The 22,742-nt window shown below is 42.3% G+C and overlaps 1 protein-coding gene across 5 annotated transcripts in view; it reads right to left on the bottom strand.

Moving 5' to 3' along the window:
- RCBTB1 (RCC1 and BTB domain containing protein 1) overlaps nt 1–13,932 on the bottom strand; it is a 324,966-nt gene extending 311,034 nt beyond the window's left edge. The window contains exon 1 of one of the 5 annotated variants that reach the window (XM_086934962.1): nt 13,736–13,932. The gene's annotated coding sequence lies outside the window, so the exon portion shown is untranslated. The remainder of the gene's footprint in view (nt 1–13,735) is intronic. The other 4 variants (XM_086934964.1, XM_086934966.1, XM_086934965.1 and 1 more) reach the window with 4 other exon arrangements.
- Nucleotides 13,933–22,742: the final 8,810 nt, after the last annotated feature.

The following is a 22,742-nucleotide window of genomic DNA, read 5'->3' as shown; positions in this document are numbered from 1 at the left end:
ACAATGCATGAGGCTGTCCCCCAGCCCTATTGGATGGAATGTTCTGCTTGTTTTGAAAACTAATAAAAGATTTAAACCATAAAATGTGCTGTGTCAGTCTCAAGTCTGGCAGCCAGGTCAATTACATTCTTCCAAAGTTAAAATAAAATATGGCAGCTATTCCAGGTCTGTTCCTATGTTTGCACATGGACATCACTAACTATGTTAAAAATATCCAATTATTGCTTGACATGCAGAAAGTTCCACTGCTGCCGATTAGTAATCTATTTTGTCAGTAGCAAACTTAATTTGCTGATATCTATGCACAACTTCTCATTGCGGAAATGGTAACTGAATTGAGCAAACCAACCCATTCTAATCTATCCACATTCGAGAACACATACTCATAACACTACCTAAAAGAATACACATATTTAAAGTGAAAAGTCATGTACGATAAACCAGTGAACAAGATCTTATAATTCCCCATGTCAGTCAACTACCTTCTCAGGCAATCCTCCTCAATGCTTGCCATGTTGCTTTCCACAATATAGATCACACCTACATTTGCCTCTTAATATGGTAACGACCACAGGAAAGAATTCCAACAAAGTGAGCAGCCCTGTAGTTAACAAAGCAAGCAATGAAGTAGAAATTTTCAAATACAGAAAAAGTGAAATGAAAGAGCGAGTTACAGCAAGCTAAAGAGAGAGGAAGAAAGGGAGAAGAAAGAAATCTGTTTTGCATTCCAGGTTTTATTTTTTATTCTGATCTGGGCTGATGTCCCTGTGAGGGAATCGATAGGAGATGAAAGAATCAATAAGGATGGAATAGGGTTGCAATTGAAGATTTCAAGTGTTGGTAATCAGGAGGTACTGGGGTATTTATTTTGCCAATACTGTATATTGCACTATTTGAACTGTGTGAGTATATTTCAAATTTTACTCACAGTGACGGTCAGTAGCTTGGAACAAGACAATGCTTGGATTCTCACTTAATTCTTATGCTAATTTCAGCACGTCATATGCGTATGCCGTGAGGTTGCGTAATGGAGGTCGCATAACTTGATCAGACTTTTTCACTGTAACACCATCTTAAACACGCAGGTGCAACAGACTGCACTTACCGTAGGTGAGGATTATTACAAAAATAACTGGAATGCATAACAGGAGCACAGGAGGATGTATTAAACACTGTATGTGGTAGCCCTTACCTATTCAGCATTTATTATAGTACTGTGTGAACTGCCCAGTATTCCTCCAAGATTACAGAACTGTAAAACAGTGAATAATCGTGAGCTCCAGGATAAAGCTTATTTGTTGGGAGCTCATTCGGTTTCCATATATTGTTGCTTATTGCTAACATGTCTGCAATGAAGACATTGAATTTAAATCCTCCTCAGCCATTTTTTGTTACAGACTCAGAACCTTCAAAGAAGTGGGAGGAGTCGAGAGTATATTTTTTAAATTACATTTCCACATTGAGGTAGAGGATGAATTAACTCCAGGAAGAATATTCTGTTTCTTTCTTTCTTTGGTTATCATACACAACCATAAAAGTACACATGTATACAAAAGAAGACCCATATGCAATGCAAAGTTCAAACACAATTGAGCAGGAGTAAGTAATGTTTCGGACTCTCCGAACGAAACTGTAAAATATTTTAATTTCCTAGACAAAGTCTAATTTGAAAGACTAATAAAATTAAATGTAATTAATATGCAAAAGTGGTGGACAAACAAAAAGCTCAAGGGTACACCACGTAAGTCCCAATCACATCGATTGGTTACTCCCTGAATAACTGGGAGTTGCTATATAACAAAAGCATATTAAGAGTTAAGGTTGTTTAAAAAGTGTTAAAAAATACTAGACACCACAATTATAGGTCTAATCACCTTTTATAAAATGTATATTAAAAAAATGATGAGAGATGAGTCGGCAGGGGCCTGCAACATGTATTTGGACAAGGGGAAAAGAGACCAGGGCTACATATAGAATGTGCAAAAAGAGCATAAAGTGCATTGTGTGCTTGGAGAAAGAGAGATTATGGCACTTACAAAGGGTGCTGTATGCAGACTACCGTACAGTTCCCACCTCTCAGATGGGGGCACACTACCCTTTGGTCCTACCCCTGAAGTGCCATGAGAGTGTAAAGTGCCAATCCATGCATAACATATGTGGGTGCTAGAGAATAATGAGTACCAAATGCAACTTCCGGGTCTGTGTACTGGGGATACAGGCAGTTATGTGATCTATAATTTCTGCAATATCGCTAGAGATCTATCTCCCTAGTGAATTTCTTTATCCTCAAGTACCTCATTTATTTGTGTTCAGATCCTGCTATGGGGTTTTGATTCAAGTATACCAAGCACACAACAGAGGTAAGACTTTTCACTTCAGTCATGTGGGAGATTGGCATCACGTACAGCCACCCAGAGATGAACGTTGAGCGTTTTTCATCTTTGGAGCAAAGATTAGAGACTTTCGAGGCTTGTATAACATTGCTCGTAATCGCTACAGCAGTAGGGAGGTACGTGGCATGATCCATGGATGGAAGTATCCACTGAACCCATGCATGTTTCTAACACTGCACATACAAGTTATACTGATTGAAAACCTTATCATAAATACCACTTCTTTATAGTGTAATACAATATACATCTTACTTTGCCATAAGGCCTTTCTGCACTTGTCACAAAGCACCCTGTTACAAGAAATCACTTTCAGGGCCACCTCCTTAAACACGGGACATGAGGTTTTCTTGGTACACTTACTTTCACAGCATGGCCTGATTTTAAACATTCGTTTACACTAAAAGCAGCACCGGTGTTGGGTTGGTTCACCATGCACGCGGACAGTGATAAGCCTTTATCGTGATTTTTTTTGTAATACGGAGTGAGAACAAATGGACGTTTTATTTAGTTAGTTTTTTCTGTGTTTCGGCAGGAGGCCTTGGAAGATTTGTGTGCATTATAGTCATCCTCCTGAAGAAGGGTGTTACCCGAAATGCATTGGGATCACAAAAAATGATTGACTGAAAAACATCAACTGATGCTTTCTATCATGTTTAGATAGGAGTACATTATTTAATTTGATTCGTTAATCTTGCAAATGTTTTCGCAAAGATTAAATTGAAGATACAATAAAAAACATCAATTGATTGTCCTGATTCTTGTCAAAAACTTTTTGAGTTTTGGTTTATGTTATTAATTGTTGTTTAAAACCTTAGAGGTTATTGGCTGTGCACTTCGACAGGGTACAGAGTTTTCTTCGCACTTTTTCCAGTAATCAAATCAATTCACCATCTTGATGATGCTACAAAAATATTTCCCTGGCTGTCTCAGTCCATTTGGAAATCTGCTTGAACTACGGCAATTCCTTAATCTTGGTATTTCTGATATTCTTCAGCACCATTTTCAAGTGATTCAAATCTTGGCCACTTAAGTCATCCTTAATCTGCCGGTACGCTTACACATCTCTCAACGCCTCAGGATCCAGCACTGGTTTCTGTTGCACAACCGTGCATTATTCAAAATCCTATGATTTGTGTGCATGTCCTTAAACAACACTGGCCCTGTCCACCTCAACAAAAAGCTGAATTCCCATCTCCCTTAGTGAAAGTTACTCTCGATTAATCTTCTTTTATCTGCAGTCCCGCGCACCAACTGATACAGGGATTATGGTAGGTCATTTCTTACATAGCTTTCTCAAAGCTGGAAACAGCTCCCAATTCAAAACAGCCAAATCTCTGGATTTGCATGTTTTTAAAAACTTCTCAAAACCTGGCTCTCCTAATAAGACTGGTTCCCTCTTTCAGTTGAATCTCTAGTGCATTATCAAGTGTAGCTTTTGCGCTTAATAAATTTAACATAAGGACTTAGATCTCGACCGTTCTAAGAATATCTGCTACAAATGGTTCTCGGTCAAGTAGGAAGACCGGAAGCCTAAGAACATAGGCTACTCCTTTCAACTGAGACCTTTACTGGTCGCATGTAGGTTATAGGATTATCTCCAAAGTATTTCGCCTAAGCTTTAGGAAATTTGGTAACCAGGCCCAACATACTAGGGAATGCATGCATTACTATGTAACTAATTGTCCCTGTGCTCAAGAGAGTCCTTCCTTTCTGCTGCTTGCAACGTAAATAGAATATATGTAGAGAGAATTATTCAATCAACAATGACTTCAGTGGAACTCTATCAGCAGGCACTAATGAGGCTTCCACTTCATTCAGACTTTAAGGCAGCCCCCTTCACTGATAAATATTTATTATTTGCTTTCGGTCTGTCAACGATTTTCAGCCTAACTTAGATGCCAGAATGAAGGATGCAGAGGACAAAGCAAGAGGAAATAATCTTAGGGCTTTGAGATTAGTCCCTAGTAATCAGAAGGCACAAGCGTATAACTTTTTTTGTAGAAGACCCACTAATTAATGCTCTGAAAAAGAAGGGCCTTTCATTACTATTCCCAGTTGAAAGGATGCATAGTGCACCAGTGCTATGGCTAAACCAGAGGGACTGCATTACTCGCCTTCTGTTTCAGAGACAGGGATGCAACTCTACATGATGACAGACAGAAAGGTGCGACAATGTAAAAGAACATGAAATTATTATTGTTTTCTGACTTTACAATGACTGCCCAGAAAAAGAGAAGAAGATTCAATGCGGTGAAAAGAAAGCTGATGCTAATTAAATATATGGTATTGTTCGCATCCTGTCTCAGAGTTATAGCAATGGGAAAGAAAAGGCATTTTCTGGCACTAGAGGTATAATTGGAATGCCTGAATAGTTGACGGGAAATGCCAACAAGAAACAGAGGTAACCCATGTGGTAGACAGATCAAGACAGAGCTGGTGGCCAACATCGGAAACACTCATAATGGCAGTAGCCCGGATCAAATTGGGGTGAGACGGTCCAGGCTCTGCAGTTGCCAGATGCTGTCTCAGTGAAGGACAGTAGTGGCCTATTTGATTCTGGTAACCAAATTTCACAGTTACACACCACATGTTGTAGGGAAGACAATGAAGACATTAGGAACAAATGGCAGGGCACAACATCTCGCAAATACAGATTCCACTGAGGTGTGCCCAATGAGTCTCACTCACTTCAACTGTTAAAATGTGTGGAGGTTACAGAAGATCTAAAGACTACTGGAAGTACTTGCGTGTTTCAGCCACAATAAGGGGTGAAGCTTTAAAACAGTATTTCAGAATTTCAGACCACACATCAATAAATAGTTTGTGCCAGGGTACATGGTCCTCTATTGGGAACCGATTACCTGTTTACACATGCAAAGGTATGTGGGAAGATTTAGAGGCATGTCCATTTGAGTCAAGAGAATCTCAGACCACAATCCAGTGGTCGCAAGCCTTGAATCTCATTGCACCAGAAAAGAGAGGGATGGAAGTTGGGTACCTGGGAATTAATGAACACTAAAATTTGGGCTCACCTAACGGAAACCATCAACTATTTTAATGATAACGTAGGGTTGATTGACTCAGCAATAACATTATCTGAAGCATGCAAAGTTTTGTGACTGTGTCAAGCTATTTCTAAAATAGGCGGCCTCTAAAGAACCTGACCTACTAAAACTAGAGAAGGATTACATCCAAAATGCTGCGTGAGGCACTAAGACATCTAACAGCCAAGGAAAGAAGTGCAGAGCTCGGACTGAGAAGGATGCCAGAAAGAGGTACCTCTGTGAGAAGATGTATCTATACGAAGTAAATTGCAGACCTGACAGGACAATAGAGATGATGAGACTAGTAAATTCATGAAATTAGAAACACTGGGAGTACAACAATATTGGGTCACAAGGTTATTGCAGATACCTTTGCAGCTTATTGCAAAGACCTACACTGATATAGAGTTTCCCATGTTGAAGAAGATTTGGAGAGGTTAGGGTTGGATCTGCTTCTACCCACCCTGACCCAGGCATGTAGGCATGAACGAGATCAGATCATACAAATCGATGAGATTGCAACTGCGATATTGTGGCTGAAGGCAAAAGTCCCAGGGGCTAAAGGGTTCCCCAGTAGAGCTGTTTTGAATCTTGTGCTTGTGGGAGAATATACATTATCATCTATTAGCGATGTATACTGAGGCTGGGACTGTGGGATTGTTAGACGGACCGGGAGGGTCGGCCGAGATTACGGGGAGAGGTCTCCAGGGAGAGCCGTCTCCAACGACTGTACAGACAAGTAACTTCCCCCCCACAGACGGACACCACACAAGGTTGAAGGTTAACGAGACTTTATATGCAATTCTTAGGTTACGTTGGTATGATACAAGGAGGTCTGGACTCAGGGGTCCCCTCGGTTCTAGTCTTTGGTTGAGGAAAGGGGTAGCGGGACAGTCTTAGTTACCAATGAGTACAAAAATAGCTCTCAATCCTCGAGCTCGGCGTTCTGGATGATCGGGCCGTGGAGGAGCCAAGCAGGTCCCGAGATGGATGAAGGAAGGACGACGGTCCGCGGCGGAGCCTGCAGGTCCCGGTGAAAGATGACGGTTACAACGGTCCGCGGCCACGCCAGCAGATCCCGACGACGATGAAGGATGAAGGTTACGACGGCTGTGGCAGCGCCAACAGGCAGGACGATGGTGCACAGGACAGAGCTACGGCAGCGCCAGTAGTCCGTCCAGGATGAGTTCCTCTTTACGTCTCTCGACTCCAAGATACAACTGCCTTCCTGCTCTGGAGCTGCCCCAGTTATAGGGCTGGTGTGCTTTGATGTCCGGACCCTCGCACTTGGAGGTCGGGAGGTCCGGGATGAGGGAGTCCAGACACCCAGCAGGGGGGTGGAGCCAGCGCCCGGGGAGGCGATGGGCGAGCGGCACTTGGCGGGGGAGAGCCATCGGCACCTCTTCCTCCCATTGACTTGCCAAGTAGCCCGCTCACCTCCTGGGTGGAGGGTGGTGCCGGAATGTCTGAGGCCGGGCTAGGCCCAGGGTTGAGGTCGATCGGGGGCCAGGCGGCCTCGTGGTGAAGTGTCCAAGATGGCGGCCCGGGCTGGGCGCGTGGGCCGGCAGTGAATCGGATCCACGAGGTTAACGTGTTCGGGGGCAGGGGTCCCTGAGGGGACGGAGGACGTACAATGGTGGTGTGTGGTACTGGCGTGACCGGGCTCGGGCCTGGTTGGGCCGGGGGAGAGCGGCCCTTCATGTGGCCTGTCCAACAGGGATGGCTACCCATACATGTATGAATGTCCACAACAACGTCAATAAGGAAGCCTGGAAAAGCCAAAGGACTGCACCTCATATAGACTAATTTCACAGTTAAACGCAGAGTGTGTAACACTGGCCAATATATTAGTTAACATACTCTATACCTGTTTTGGCACACTGATAAACCCAGACCAATCTGGCCTTACATGGGCGGCCTTAGGCATGTGCAAGCTGTGCACCTGCACAGGGCCGCCAAGCCAAATTATATATTTTTAATATAATAATCCTCTGAGGATGGATACATATTTGCGTGGCGGCCCCTGGCAGGGATTTGGCGGCCTCCGGCTCTGTTCCACTTCTAAACACCCTGCCCCCGCCCTCTTCACTGGCTTCGGTGCCTGCGTTCCTCCGGGGGCCCCCTACCTACGCTCCCTGCCCAGGGCCGCCATGAGCCTAGAGCCGCCCCTGGGCCTTATAACCTCAGGAGGATGAAGTGAACTGCAAAAAACACACACTCAGTGACTGAATTGACAGTTATTTCATCGTCCAATTTCAAAAAAGCATTTCATTTGGTTGACACACTTGCAGGTCAGATTGATTGTGGACAATACAAAAAAAGACTGGCAGAATGGTGCTCTCTATTTACAAACCTCAGAAAGTGGTGTCTGGTTGTTTTGTTGCCAGCTTTATAGCTTGTGTTTAAGTGCTGTACACGGTTCTAATGGCACAAGCCAGGGGGAATGGATTATTATTGGTGTAATTTGCTGCACCGAGCTACCCAAAAGGGCTGTCTGCTACCCATCTTTAATTGCTTTGATAATATAGCCACTGACATACTGGTTCAGAGGAGATGCCCTATTAAGAGACTGAAATGGGAAAGCGATTGAGACTCCAGAATGTAATCTATTCAGATAGCAGATTATTGTATTTGGCAGATGTGAAGGAAACCATTAGCAGAGTCTAAGAAATATTCTGGGTATATGGCGAGCTCTCTGGTTTGTGAATACTTTGGTGATACCCAACCCAATACACACAAGCAACATGTTGGGCCCTGAACTTTAACTTCCACAGTCCGCTACAGATATCCAGATGAGGTTTTCAGTATTTAAAAATGTATATTATTAGGGATGTTGGGAAATTCTACAGACAAAATGAGCAGGGTTGCTAAAGCAATCTAAGTCTGATGTATCATAGCGGAAAAAGCAGCCATTGCCACGACTGGGTAGGGCAGCGCTATACAAAATGTCTTTACCTTGATTGTAATGTATAGTACAAAACATGTTGTTCTGGGTGAAGCAAACAGTTTTCCAGAAAATAGACGAGACATTCCACTCGCTACTATAGGAGTTGAAAATACACAAAACAAATTGGCAAAACACTGTAAGTGAGTGTTTGATGGGGAGGTGGGAAGGTAGATGTCCCGGACATAAGTGCGGCGTTCGATACCATCTCACATGGGCTGCTTCTGCATAGACTCGAGGAATGCGGTATGGATGGCACCGTATTACGCTGGATGACATCCTTATTGTTACGCCGTTTCCAAGTTTTACAGCAGTCACAACTCTCTAGGAGTGTCTGTTGACACAGGGAGTCCCACAAAGATCAATGTGGAGTCCCACACTATTGAATCTGTATGTGGGACCACTGGCAGAGTTAGTGGAAAAACATCATGTTACCATTGTATCGTACGCTGATGATACTCCGTTAATTGTGACACTATCAGGAAACAATAAGCTGAAAGCGCTCAATTTCACCAGGTGCTTAGAAGAGGTAGCAGGATGGATGTCCGATCATTGCCTGAAACTGAAAAACAATAAAACAGAGGTAATGATAGTGGGCAATGCACCGAACATATGGTCCTCTGCATGGTGGCCAGAAACATTGGTACAAGTTCCTGCACCCAAAACGGAAGTCAAAGGTTTGGGAGTTTGGTTCGATCCTAAACGGTCTTTCGAGGCCCAAATACAGAAAGTAGTGGGTAAATGTTTTGGAATACTAAAAACTGAGGAAAATTCTGGACCTCCTACCACCTAATGCAAGGAAAACCATAGTGCATGCCCTGGTGACAGCACAATTGGACTATGGAAATGTACTTTATTTGGGAGCACCTAAAAGGTGGCTAGCCAAATTACAGGTGGTGCAAAATATGGAGTCGTATTGTAGAATGGCTCAGAGTGGAGCAGAGAGTCAGTGGAGGAGAGTTTAATGGAGTAGAGCATCAGGGTGGAGAGGAGCAGAGTGGCCTAGTGAAGTGGCATAAAGTACAGACGTGCAGAGCAGATTGCCGTAGAGTGCATTGGTTTTGAGTTAAGTGTTGTAGAAAGCTTTTGGCGTAGAGTTGCACGGGACATTAGATTGCAGTGGCGTAGAGTGTAATGACACAGAGTGGAGTGGGGCAGAGTAGAGTGAAATGACAGAGTGGAGTGGTGCAGGGTAGAATGCAGAGGTGTAGAGTAGAGTGGCGTAGAGAGCAGTGGCATAGAGTAGAATGAAGTGGAGTGCTGCAGAGTATAGTGGTGCAAGGTAGAGTAATGGCGGAGAGCAGAGTGACACAGCATTGATTGCAGTTACACAGAGTGAGTAGATTGACATAAAGTGCAGTGATGTAGAGTAGATTGTTTTTGAGTAGAGAGAAGTAGTGCGAAGTAGAATATAGTGGTGCAGGGTAGAGTGCAGTGGCATAGAGTGGCGCAGCATTGATTGCAGTGGCGTGCAGTGACGCAGAGTGAAGTAGATTGTTTCAGAGTAGAGTGAAGTGGTGTAGGGTAGAATGGAGTGGCATAGAGTATTGGCGTAGAGTACATTGGCATAGAGTGCAGTATTGTGGAACGGTGCAGAGTACGGTGGTGAAGAGAACAATGGTGCATAGTGGAGTGGGATAAAGTGTACTGGCGTAGAGTGGTGCAGAGAAAAGAGGCTTAGAGTGAAGTGACCTAGAGTACAGAGCCAGAGTGCAGTAGATTAGAGTAGTGTACAGTGCAATTGTGTAGAGCAGAATGGCACTGAGTACAATAGTGTAGAGTGCAGAGGCGTACAGTGGTCAAGAGTAAAGTGATGTAGAGTACAATGCTGTAGAGTGACCTAGAAGAGTGTAATAGCGTACAGCACAGTGATGCAGAGTAGATTGGCATAGAGTGCAGTGGGATAGAGTGCAGTGGAGCACAGTAGAGTAGTGTGAGGTTGAGAGCATTGGCGGGGAGTGGTGTTGTCTAGAGTAGAGTGGTTCAGAGTAGAGTGCAGTGGCATGGGGTAGAGTACAGTCGGGTACAGTAGAGTATGAATGATATGATAGTGTGCTGCCATTACAGACAACAGATCTTCAATTGAAATGACCTTTACATTTGCAATCTCACACAGTTTTACTGATAAAAGTATACAGCACACAAACGATAATGTTTGGAAAAGTCATCACCCAATGTATTGATTAGATGGTCAACACAGTTCATCTAGATATTTAAATTTTGTTGTGTGCAAGGAAAATAAATCTGTACAGCCATCCTCAAGCAGATCCACACTAGCCAGCATGATTGTCACATAAATCGTCTCACGTTTAAATCAGAGAAAGAAAAACAAACACTAAGCTCCCTGGAAGACACAGCCTAACATTTGACCTCTGTTTTTGATTGCAAAGCAAATGTGACAAGATAAGAACAAGATTTAAAAGTATGTTTACAGAAAGCGAGTTTGAGGAAGAACACAGTATTCACGATTTTGGCAATGGAAGGGACAAACTCGACAGCCTAAAACAAAGCGAGAAAACAGAAAATGTGAGTTCAAACCACAAAGCTAATGGTAAGCAGCGCTCGGAATGCATTCCTGGGTCAACTTTCTGAATGTCCCCAATGTCTTTAGCAAACCAGACAGCTGCGCTGTTAGGTAGGCTGAGACGTAAAAAAGTAGTTATATGAACGTGAGCAGTGGAAGAGATGTTATCCAGTCAAAGGGATTGTAAAGAAGCTATTTTCCAGGGGAATTACAAACACAAGAGGAAGAAAAGACATCAAGTAAGAACAAAGCAAACAAGCGATTAGACAGGCAACCAATGATAAGCAATGGGCTGGCACTGAAAGTTTCACTGAACGTTTTTGATATGGTTCACAGAATGTCTTTTACACACAGACAGCTAAAAGGCATCGGTAGGCAAATTCTAAAAATAGCAGATCAAGGTCCTTGCATTGGGGGGATGGGACTATTGGGCTACTAAGGGTTTGGCGGGCTGATGGGAGAGGGTGCGAATGCTTGCGTGTGAGCGAGTGCATAGCTGGAAAGATGAAAGCATGTGTGCATGGATGAAAAGATGAAGGTTTGCCACTATCTCCCCATTTTGAGGGCAGAGATAACAAATGCTTCCCCAGCTCCATGAAACGGAGAATTCTGGGGAGAGGTTGCATTGTCATGGCTAAGTTGGGATCAGGAAGGACCACATTTCAAGTCCCATAACATTATGCCATTTTGTTTCGAGTGAAAGTCTGGTGCATTGAGGAAAGTATGGCCACAAAACAATGGGGCCACAGACAGTGCACGGACACACACTGGTGAACGTATTGGTGCACCGGTGTCACTGATGATGAGTCAATGGATGCCATAGATTTGGAGCCTACATGGATGGCGAAATAGGTGTTGATAAAGGAAGGTGCAGATGTGGTGGAAGTCAAGAGATGGACACCTAGGTCTATTCATAGCCTTCTCTAAGTAACTGCTTCTAGAAGCCACAATTTCACAGCTGTAATGTGTGTTAACGAAGAATGTGTCCTTAAAAGAAGTCGCAGAAAAAACTCACAAAAGCACAAACAAATTCCAGGTGCTGGACCACTTTTTATGTTAAATGAACAGGCTTGTAAATGCTGAACTGCAGCTATGTTATATAAGAGTTTCAGGATGGCACCTTTAGCCAAAATAGAACCTTTGGCCAGAAAAAAAAGCCTCTAGAACTCAGAGGAAGCATATTTTGTCGCTTTCTGGTACTTCAATGTGAATTATCAGGCAAATAAAAAGTTAAATGAAAATAAAGGCTTCAGTGTGAAGGTTACACGAATGTGCTTCCACCCAGACCAGACAAAAGAATAGCAAAACCAGGAATGTTAGTGAGAAAATAAGACATAAAAACACTGTTCTCTCCGACACTAAGCTTGTCACACATTATCTTCCCAGAGTGTTTTACAAACATGTTTCCCATTTATTACGCTATATCCTCGTGAAATTGTAACATTGGAGGGTGGCTCACAGGGGAATCCAGGCTGCACGAAATCTGGTTGGAGTGGGACACCTGACTGTACAAGCAGCGTCTTACAGAATTATAACAAGATGTCACATGAAGGAGTAATGAACAGATGCTCTGTAAACAGCTATAACACATTTGACATCCTCAATTGGAATATTTCACACACTCAGGGAAGCACTAGGGTTTTTTAAGAAAACTCTTTCACAATAAGGAGAAAACAAGGTCACCCCAATATGGACAAAGAGCTTCAACATAATATGAAAAGAATCCCACGTCATTTCAAAGTTGTCAGGGATCTAACCCATCTGACATGTCCTCAACAGCGTGAACGCACAATGAACAACTACAGAGGCATTGCCAGCCTCAAGATCTACAGCAACAGGACCACAAACTCAGGATGGCTGCTAGAGGCTTAGAAAGCGAATATTTTCCAGAACGCAACTGGCAAGAAAACCGCTGGACTAATCCACCATATCTGACAACAACTCGTCACACCAGCTTATCTGTTTCCCACTTGCAAAACTTAGTTCGAGAGTTAGAAATATCGATTAACCACTAACTTCGTTGCATCTAAACCAGCTACGTGTTTACGAAGAATCCAAAACGTGCAAAGTTGGAATAACTGTGATCTTACCGAGTAACACTGTAAGGCTTTCCACTGCTGCAGTTTATGGTCTTGGTGTTGAGCTATTATGAGTCTTATGTAGCTTAAAAATTGGCAACAGTAAAGCAGGGAACTGGTACTTACTGTCTGAAACTCTCAATGATGTAGAAGTAACAGTATTAAGACCCAAATATTTAGATAAAGAACCTAAGGTATTATGGGTTAATTTTGTTTAGAGGTACTTACTTGTAAGAAAACACAAAGAATTACTTTTAAACACATGGTAACACAGTATTGCATTGCCCTTATCGTTTATATAGTAATATAACGTACCGTGTTGTCGCTTATTTGATAGCGCTTCATAAATTAGCGAAGCACGTTAATACGTTTTGTACATACACTTAAATTCTAGGTCAGCGAGGAGAATCGGTGAAGGGAAGATTTTCCGATATGCTTTGTTTTGAAATCCCGAAGTTGGGACCTAGCCTTCCATGTCGTGGCAGCATCTGACATGACATATTCCCACTTTGTTGAGACACAGCCAACCCCTGCAAGTCCAGCCCGTTTACAGTCCCAGTATAGCAGTCATACTACTCATCCATACAGTGTAAACCAGAAGTAAAATGTCTGCTTGATCATTACGCATAAACACGATGCATTACTCCACATACATATAATTTATAGAGAGAAAATGTCACATTTGTCCAATCTTACAAAATAACAAGCATTTTAAGTAAAAGGATCACTTCATGCTTTCACTTCAAACGTACCTTAAAGTTCCATAGAGTCTGCACAGACACGAACCCTTTTTAGCACAATCTGTGGATGCAGGTAGCAGCTGTTGCCTTTGTTTTGCTGCACGAAGCTCTCCAAAGCCCTTACGTGCAGCTGCCCGAGCTAAACACAACAAGTTTGAAGACTCATGAAGCTTCGAGCACTGAAAGCATAAATGCTTCCGGTTCACGGCAACACCAAAGGGCAAGAACTAGACCTCAGTGTTCGAACCGCTGCATTAAACGGCGAGAAGCCATCTTGGATGAGGTTCAAGATAACATTTTTGATAAAACGTAATGCAGTTTGCGGGATGGACTTTATACTTTTTAGAACTCTAAATGCGTTTATGTTTTTTATTTTTTATTTTTACCAAATCTGGGATTTTGTATTCATAGATTCGAAGCCTTCTTTGTTCCAATATGAAAGCATGTCTACCGTACCAGAATGCAAATAAAACAAGCATTTGCGATGCAATAGGTCTTGCATTTGCGCGAGATCTATTGCATTGTCGTAGGCATCACGGACAAAGGCAGGGAGTGGGGAGAAGGCACGGACAAACTTTGAACACCAAAAGACGTAGTGGCATGTTGGAAGGCTTAGAAGAACCCTCGCAGCAGAATTTTGCACTAGCTGAAGTTTAGAAACAAGGGACTGTGGTAACGTTAAATAAAGAGCAATATAAATGCAATAATGGGCACTATGCATGTGGTGTATTTATTTATTTATTTATGAGTTTTTATATAGCGCTGACTTTACCCGAAGGCTTTCAGAGCGCTTCACAATAGGAACAGTAATGATAAATGAGGAGAAAATTACAAGTGAACAAATTACAAAAGCAAACGTAAATTACATGAGGCAAAAGTGACAATTGTAAGCAAACAAAATACAAGAGATAGCAAACGGTGCATTACAGGAGGAAAAAAGTGACGTGTGCAAGTTACAAAAGCGTACAAAGTACCAGTAGAGGTATAATACTGCAATAAATGGCAGACACTCAAACACAAGAACAAACGTTACGTAGGCTATGGTGGCACTTGTGCAAGTATCTAAAGCAAACAAAATGTAAGAGGTAGCAAACAGTGTGTTACAAGAGAAAAGTGACGTGTGCATGTTACAAAAGAGTACCAAACACAGGTAGAAGGATAATACTGCAATAAATGGCAGACACTCAAACCATAAGAACGCACTGGGAAGGCACTTCCATAGTCATGGAGAATAGAATTTCTATAATGGAAGGTCTTCCTTCAGATAATAGAGAGGTCGTGAATTAAATTTGGAAGTGTCTTTGAAGGGGGAGAACTTTGAGGTCAGTTTTGAAGGCCTGGGAGGAGGCGGTGGTCCGTAGCTGAGGCGGAAGTGAGTTCCAGATTCTCACTGCGTTGCCTGAAAAGGATTTGGCCATCGATCTTTCCTTCTTGAAAGTGGGAGGTTCAAGCAGTAAATTTTCCGCATTACGTGATGGTCTAGAGCCTCCAGAGAGTTTCAGTTTATTCACCAGGTAGCGAGGAGAGGAGGAGTGCAATGCTTAGTGGGTGATACAGGCAGTCTCTAGCCTCGATGGGAAGCCAGCGGAGGGTGAATAACATGGGTGTGATGTTGTCGCTTCTTTTGGCCCCATAAATGAAGCGGGCTGCTGAATGGAGAACAGATTTAAAGGGGGACAGGTGGGATTTGGGGAGGCCAGTAAGGAGAATTGCAGTAGTGCAGTCTGGAGAGGACCAGCCAATGGACCAGGGTTTTAAGGTCTTGCTCCACGAAGAAGCTCTGGCTTTCCCAAAGAAAGGCACACGCATCTACTGAACCAGATATTTCTAATACTGGGAGAGCGAGACAGTCTATTATCGGAGTGGGTGCATACTATTAGCATGTAAAACATTTGGACAAATACAGGAGCAATCAGCAACTTGGGGGAACAAACAGAAGATACACTATAGGTCGCAATATGAAGTGCATACAAATCACTTGCTACAAACGAGAATCCCAAATAAATTACTTTTTTTTCAAAGGCGTACACGTTTACATTACATCACAGGTCATGCTTAAGATTAACCCTGATGCTAAAGACTTCGGCTCCAAGTGCTCAGCAGAAGTCAGAACATATATGCTGATATGGTTTGCATGCACAAGGATTCATATATATTCTGGATGGAAGGGGTGCATATGTTGTCAAAGAAAGCGAATGTGTACCGGATCCTTTGCTGGGGCAGCTGTGCGCTGTATAAATAATGTTAACATAACATAACATAACATCCTGTCATCAAGACTGTTAGTTAGGCAATTATTATGTGCCTCTCACGAAAACAGCAGAGTAAGCAGCAAAATAGTAGTGGGAAGAGGTGAATTACGCTGAAATTATGGATCAAAGATATGTTGAAATGGCTACTGGAAGAAAGGTCAGTGGAAGCGCTAAAACATGCTATAAGATCTACCGACTTAAGACTGGATTTGTGGGAAGTAGCCCTGTACATTTTGATATTTCATTCTGACCACATACCCCACTGAAGGGTGACAAATAAATTAATTTTACAAGTATAAATGTTTCAAGAGTGCTATGAGTGCAGTTACTTGATGCCCAAGATGCAAGCAATACTGACGGATTATGACGTGGGGCAACTGTGAACAATTGATAAAAAGATTATTGCTTTGGTATATTTTATGGGGCTACTGAGTCAGCTTTTTTGCCTTGTCTTTTGTACACTTTGATCTGAAAGTCAATAAAAGGCATGTAAGGAACAGATGACGCAAGATTCCTCCTGCAGTCAGACATCAATATCCACAAAAGTTTTGAACTTAAGCACAGAAGCATATGCAGTCTTTTCAATTTCATTGACGTGAATGCTTTCTTTAAGTGCTTTCTTTTACATTCGAGTAATGAGCTGATTCGTACTAGAACTGTTTCATGTGTCTATGTGCATCACAATACCTTGATATGGACTCCCTTCTGTCCTCCATGGTCCTTTGTGCACTGTAAAACTATTTGTTGTAGCCAGGGTTGGCTTATACATTTGGATCATGTAGCAAATAAATGTAGGAAGATGAAGTGAAGAGTATTACTTCCTTTATACGTAGCTTGAGCCCCCAAGACAACAGGGATATGCGGACGCAGCTGCCAGCAAGCCCCTCTCTCAATGCCCAACCACCCGCTTAGAATGTTATCACATACTTAAGGGTAAACACTCCAAAGTGACTCGAGCACAAGCTCGACTATCAACACAACACTTCCCCCTCCCACCAACAGAAATCAACAAAACAAAAAAAAAAGATATGAAGAATAGGAGAAGACAAGAAGGTCATTTTAGGTTACATAATAAGAAGAATAATAAAACAATAAGACTATAAAGGCATTTCAGAAATAAGGTATAAGTTACATCACCAGAAACAGAAAAACAAGGAGAAGTATAAACAGTTTAGCAATAGATGTGTGTAACATAGTCATCATGTTTCGTAGGTTTAGTGCACAAACGTTTTGTACGAGAAACTACTGCTTCTTCAATACTAGCAGGGGTAGTATCTTATACATATGGTGTGATCTCCACAGTACTTTGCTCACTTCTGGAACTTACCACAGGCTCAATGGGAATGCTGATGGCATAATCAGGTGAACAAACCTCTATCATGATGTTAGTATCACTAACATCATCAACCCAATCATAACTACATGCTTGTGCTTGTTTGTATAAATCATGTTTTACTTCGATATGCCCTTTAAATAAGGCAATTCTCTTGGCATTCCACGCTTTACTATCACTCAAAAGTGCTGCGTTACAAAGGATTTTAATAACTTTGAGAGGATCAGAATACTTGCTCTCTCCTTTGCATATTAGTCTACCTTTCTTGATTTTGACTATGTCACCAACCTGTAAAATGACTCCCCTCCCTTTGTTGGTGCCAGAACATTTCTCCACCATGTGGTTTTGATTGGCTTCCAGGGATTGCTTGACTCCCCTAACAGACCAGGAAACAATATTAGTGCAGCTAAGCTATGCCATATTATCTTTGGAACGGGGGGAAAGACCCCTCATGAGTTCAAATGGGGAGTGCCTAGTAGACTTACATTTAGTGATTCTGTAAGCAGAAACAATTTTCCTCAATTCGTCCTCCTGATCTTTACCATTACTGTACGACAGTTCAATAATGCCTTTGATTACTCTGTTGAAGAAGCGCTCAACACTTGTCCACCATTGTCGGGTACTAAATCTTTAGGGGAACCTTTCCTTGCGAAAACTTCTCTCAGGAAGTACAACAAATTCTCAGAGTCAGACTTTTCCACAATTTTGTATTCAGGCCACTTCGAAAAATGGTCTATAATAACAAAAATGTATTTATGCATACCATTTTCAGATCTGACAGGACCAAATATGTCCACTCCACTCCTTTCCCATGGCATGTTAGTGACTATAATAGGATGTAAATGGGCTTACAGGTGGTTAGACTCTTCTCAGAGTTAGAACATTCAAAACAGTCACGGACAACTCTTTCAGTGTCCTTGTCGACACTAGGGCGCCTGTAGGATTGTTTGATTTGGCACTTAGTTTTAACAATCCCTAAGTGTCCTTCGTGGCACAGATTGATAATCTTCTCATGAAAGATTTGTGGAGGAACTAACTTATCTCCCCTGAGTAATAATTCATTTTCAAAGGAAAGTTCATTTCTCACTTCCAAAAATGGAACTAGAACCTTATGCAAACAGGACTTTTCAGGCCAATCATTGTGAATGTATTCACTCACTTGCTCTAATTCTTCACCAAGGGAAATATTCTTCACCCAGTCATCATGGGGAATACTTGCAAGTTTACTGCTAAAAATGCATGCTACAAACCAATGGCCCCAATCATTTCCAGTGTCTTCACACAGGGGTAAGGGACATCTGCTCAAAAAATCTGCAATTCTGTTGCGAATACCAGGGACATACACCACCTCATACACAATATCTATAGTTGGGCAGAGAAGTGGAATATCCTGGGAGAAACATTATTTAAACCCTGCGAAGTGAGGACTTTTGTAAGTGGTTTATGATCTGTTCTTAGCATGACACATGTTCCCCACACAAACTTTCTAAAATGCCTAAGTCCCCATAAACAACCAAGAGCCTCCCTTTCAATAACAGAATATTTGTCTTCTGTGGGTGTGAGTGCCCTGGATGCAAACGCCACAACACACTCAGTTCCATCTCTCTGTAACTGAGATAAAACCGCACCAAGGCCCCTTCCACTGGCATCAGTTGTAATATACTATTGAGTTTGGGGTCAAAGTCTTGGAGTGCTGGAGCGGAGCAAATGTCTCTTTTTATACTTTCCATACACACTTGCCATTCTTTCGACCAATAAAAAGGTACTACCCCTTTTTAGCAATTGTCTGATACAGTACATTTTTTCTGCACAGTTAGAAACAAACTTAGAATAAAATTCTGCCAGGCCAAGGAAGGACCTGACTTCCTCTTTGTTCTGTGGAGTGGGAGATTTTTTATGGCATTAACAATCTCTAACTTAGGGCGGATGCCACCTGCACTTATTTCATGTCCAAGATAAGTTATGCTTTTCATGGCAATTTTACATTTGGAAGTCTCAGCAGCCAATCCCTTTCTTCCCAATTCTTGAGGGACTTTGTTTAAAACATTATGATGTTCCTCTCTATCTTTCCCCATAATGAGTATATCATCCTGGAAGAACAGTATTGTAAGAATCTAATCAACGCAGTTTGGATTATTAAAAGTAGATTTATTACAGGAAAAAGGATCCCATCCACAGACAGGCTGTTACTTCATATACAAGCCAGTCTCTAACTGATCTAAGACCCCACTTACATCACAACATTCTCTAGAGCCTGGCCACAAGCACAGAACCTTTGGATGCCACACATTTCCTTTCTTCAAAATAAGAATACAAAGTAAGGAAACTTAAAATTAGCACAAGAAAGGAAAAATAAATACAAAGAGTAAAATTAAGAGGATAATAATAACAAGTATAACTATTTAACAAAACCCTTCAAATAACTTGGAGGAGATGACACTCTCAAGGACTTCCGAATGACACCTGGATCATTGGAGGTGTGACCCAACTCTCCAGATGCCTCCTTGGATTTGCAAACAAAGTCTTTCCTGACCACCACCACCCTGTTTAAGTTCCAAATGCGGTGGTTGGTAGTCTTGACAACATTATTTAAAATCTTGATGAGCTGAATTGGTTGCAAGAATGCATCGGAAGAACTCTTCTTGCAGGGATTCTTGCTCAAAACCCAATCCCCCACTTTCACAACGGTTTTCTTTACACTTTTCTTAATATCATGTAGTTCTTTTCTAGTTTAAATTCTTATGCTTTCAGCCAATCTCCAATCAGTCTTTTCATTCTCAGCATGTTGGTCAGGTTGCATGTCATTGACCCAAGATGGTGTCAGCAAAGTGTTTGCACACCTACCTCTGAACAATTCAAAGGGAGTTCTTTTAGTAACTGCTTGGGGAGATAACCTATACATTTCAACCTTTTTTGAAAACTTCTATACGCCAATCTAAACCTGCCGATTTGGCCATTTCAATAGTTTCTCAGCACACAATTAAACCGCTCAACCTTGCCATTGGTCTCTGGATGGTATAATGAACATTTCTTGTGTCTTATCCCAGGCCTAGATAGAAACTATTCCATTTCGTTCAAAACCAACTCTACACCATTATCTGTAAGAATGGTGTTGTGTTTGCCCTCACAAGCAATGAGTTTCTCTAAAAACATTTTAATATGTTTAGTTTCAATTCCTCGTGATATGCCTATTTCTGGCAAGCTTGAAAAAAAAGCAACAAGGACAAGTATATATCACTCTGAGCCAGGAGATCTAATGGGACCAACTATATCCAATCCAACTTCCTTCCATGGACCATCAGGATGGTCTCTAATAACCATAGGTTGCACTTTCGGTTTAGCTACCCTCTCACTCAAAGCACATTGCATATAATCCCTAACATTTCGTTCTACCTGCAAGTTCATCCCTGGCCACCAATAAGACAATCTTTTTTTTTTAATTTAACATTTTTATTGAGACAATAGCAAATTCATCAATCAGTTGACAATCATTACAATACAAATTGAGCATGAATGGGAATTACTTAAAAAGCCGTACTTCAAGAATCGTGACCACGCGGAGGTCCGGCCCTGGCCATGGCCATATCTACTGTGGGGGAGCTACACAATTCACCTCTGTACATATTCCAACGTCCCCATGTCTTATCCCATTTCTTAGGACAGCCCCTAACCTTATATACAGTCTTCTCGGCCAACATACATTTATCCATTTCAGCAACCCATCCCACCAAAAGAGGCTTCTGTGGGGCGCCCCATTGCATTGCTATTGCGCGTTTCACCAGAAGAAAGCCGAGGGCCACCCATTGCAGTTCCATCTCAGTGAAATCTGTGGCACCCCAAATGTTAAGAAGCCCTCCCCTAGGTGACAGAGGGACGGATTTTCCCAATGCATCTGCCATCTTCCGGGTCGCTCTCTCCCACAGGACTTGAATTACGGGGCAATCCCACACGATATGATAGAAGGTGCCTACGAGGCCGCAGCCCCGGAGACACATATCATCAGTGCGCCAACCTATCCTCACCAGCAGGGGAGCGGACATATACGCTCTATGCAGTACTTTCAGCTGTATTAGTCTGAAACGGTGATTGATCGCCGTTTCCCTGGGGGACATCAGTGCCGACCGCCAATCGTCGTCTTCTACGGGCCCTACGTCACCCTGCCACTTGTCTCTCAAGGTCTGAAAGGAGTGGGGCATATTGTTACATCACTTGCGATAAGTGTGGGAAATAGCCTTTGTTTGGAGGGGCTATGAAAGCAGTCTGTCATCAAGTGGTGAGGCCTGTGAAAGAGAAGAGAGATCGGGAATATTTGAAGATAGCGGAAGGCTTCGCTCTGGGAAAGGGCGTATTTCTCCTGGAGAGAAGCGAACGTCAATAACTGACCCTTGTGGATTATATCTCCTAGTGTGGAAATACCGATCATGTCCCACTTATCAAAACCCTGATAATGACAAAGGGAGCCAAGTTTCTCTGAAGCCCAAAGCAGAGTGGCCTTTGTGAAGATATCAGACCACCCCAACTTTTTGTTAGCACGGTGCCAGATTGCTATCGTTTGTGTCATGAGTCCCACATATCGACTGCGGGGGGGCCTATCATATAATGCTCCCAGGTCAATAAGACAATCTTAATCTTTCCTTAGTCTTAGAGATTCCCTGATGGGCAACATGCGCAAATGAAACAAGCTCTACTCTGTGAGAAATTGGAGGAATAAGCCTCATACCCCTGACAAGTAAACCACATTGTTCTGAAAGTTGATCCCTCACATGCCAAAACTTTTCCAAATGTTCTTCACCTTCATGCCTGGTTTTCCAACCCGTATTAACACACTCCAAGACTTTTAACAATTCTTTGTCTGCATGCAAAGCTTTTTCCCATCTCTCTCTGTCAATGATACTACCCTCAATGGCACATACCATTTCTTCATCATGTTCACTCTCATCTGCAGGGCATTCATCATCTCTATCTACTAGGAGAGACAAAGCATCTGCCACTTTATTCTCCACACCAGGTAAATACGTTATGTCAAAGTTATAATCTTCCAGACCAACAACCCATTTGGTAATTCTACTAGAAACAGCATCAATGTCCTTTTTAAAACAAAATCTCACATAAAGGTTTGTGATCCGTTCTCACTTCAAAAACACCACCCACAAAAGATTCTTACGTTTTTTCACTGACCAATAAACTACAAGAGCTTCCCTTTCGACTACTGAATATCACAATTCAGCTCCTCTCAAACTCCTCGACAAAAAACAAATTACTTCATCATGTCTTTGGTCTTTTTGTAGAAGAATAGCTCCCAGCCATTTCAAATTGGCATCGGTTATTAAGACAGATCTCTTCTCTGGGTCAAAACTACTTAACTTGGGTGCTGAACTTAACTTCTCCTTAAGAACACAAAAATCTCGTTCACATTATGCATCCAATACAAATT

Source organism: Lissotriton vulgaris, chromosome 8 (assembly GCF_964263255.1).
Source record: "Lissotriton vulgaris chromosome 8, aLisVul1.2, whole genome shotgun sequence".
NCBI lineage: Eukaryota > Metazoa > Chordata > Amphibia > Caudata > Salamandridae > Lissotriton > Lissotriton vulgaris.
The sequence above is the reverse complement of the archived record's forward strand: the minus strand, read 5'-3'. Positions and strand labels throughout refer to the sequence as shown.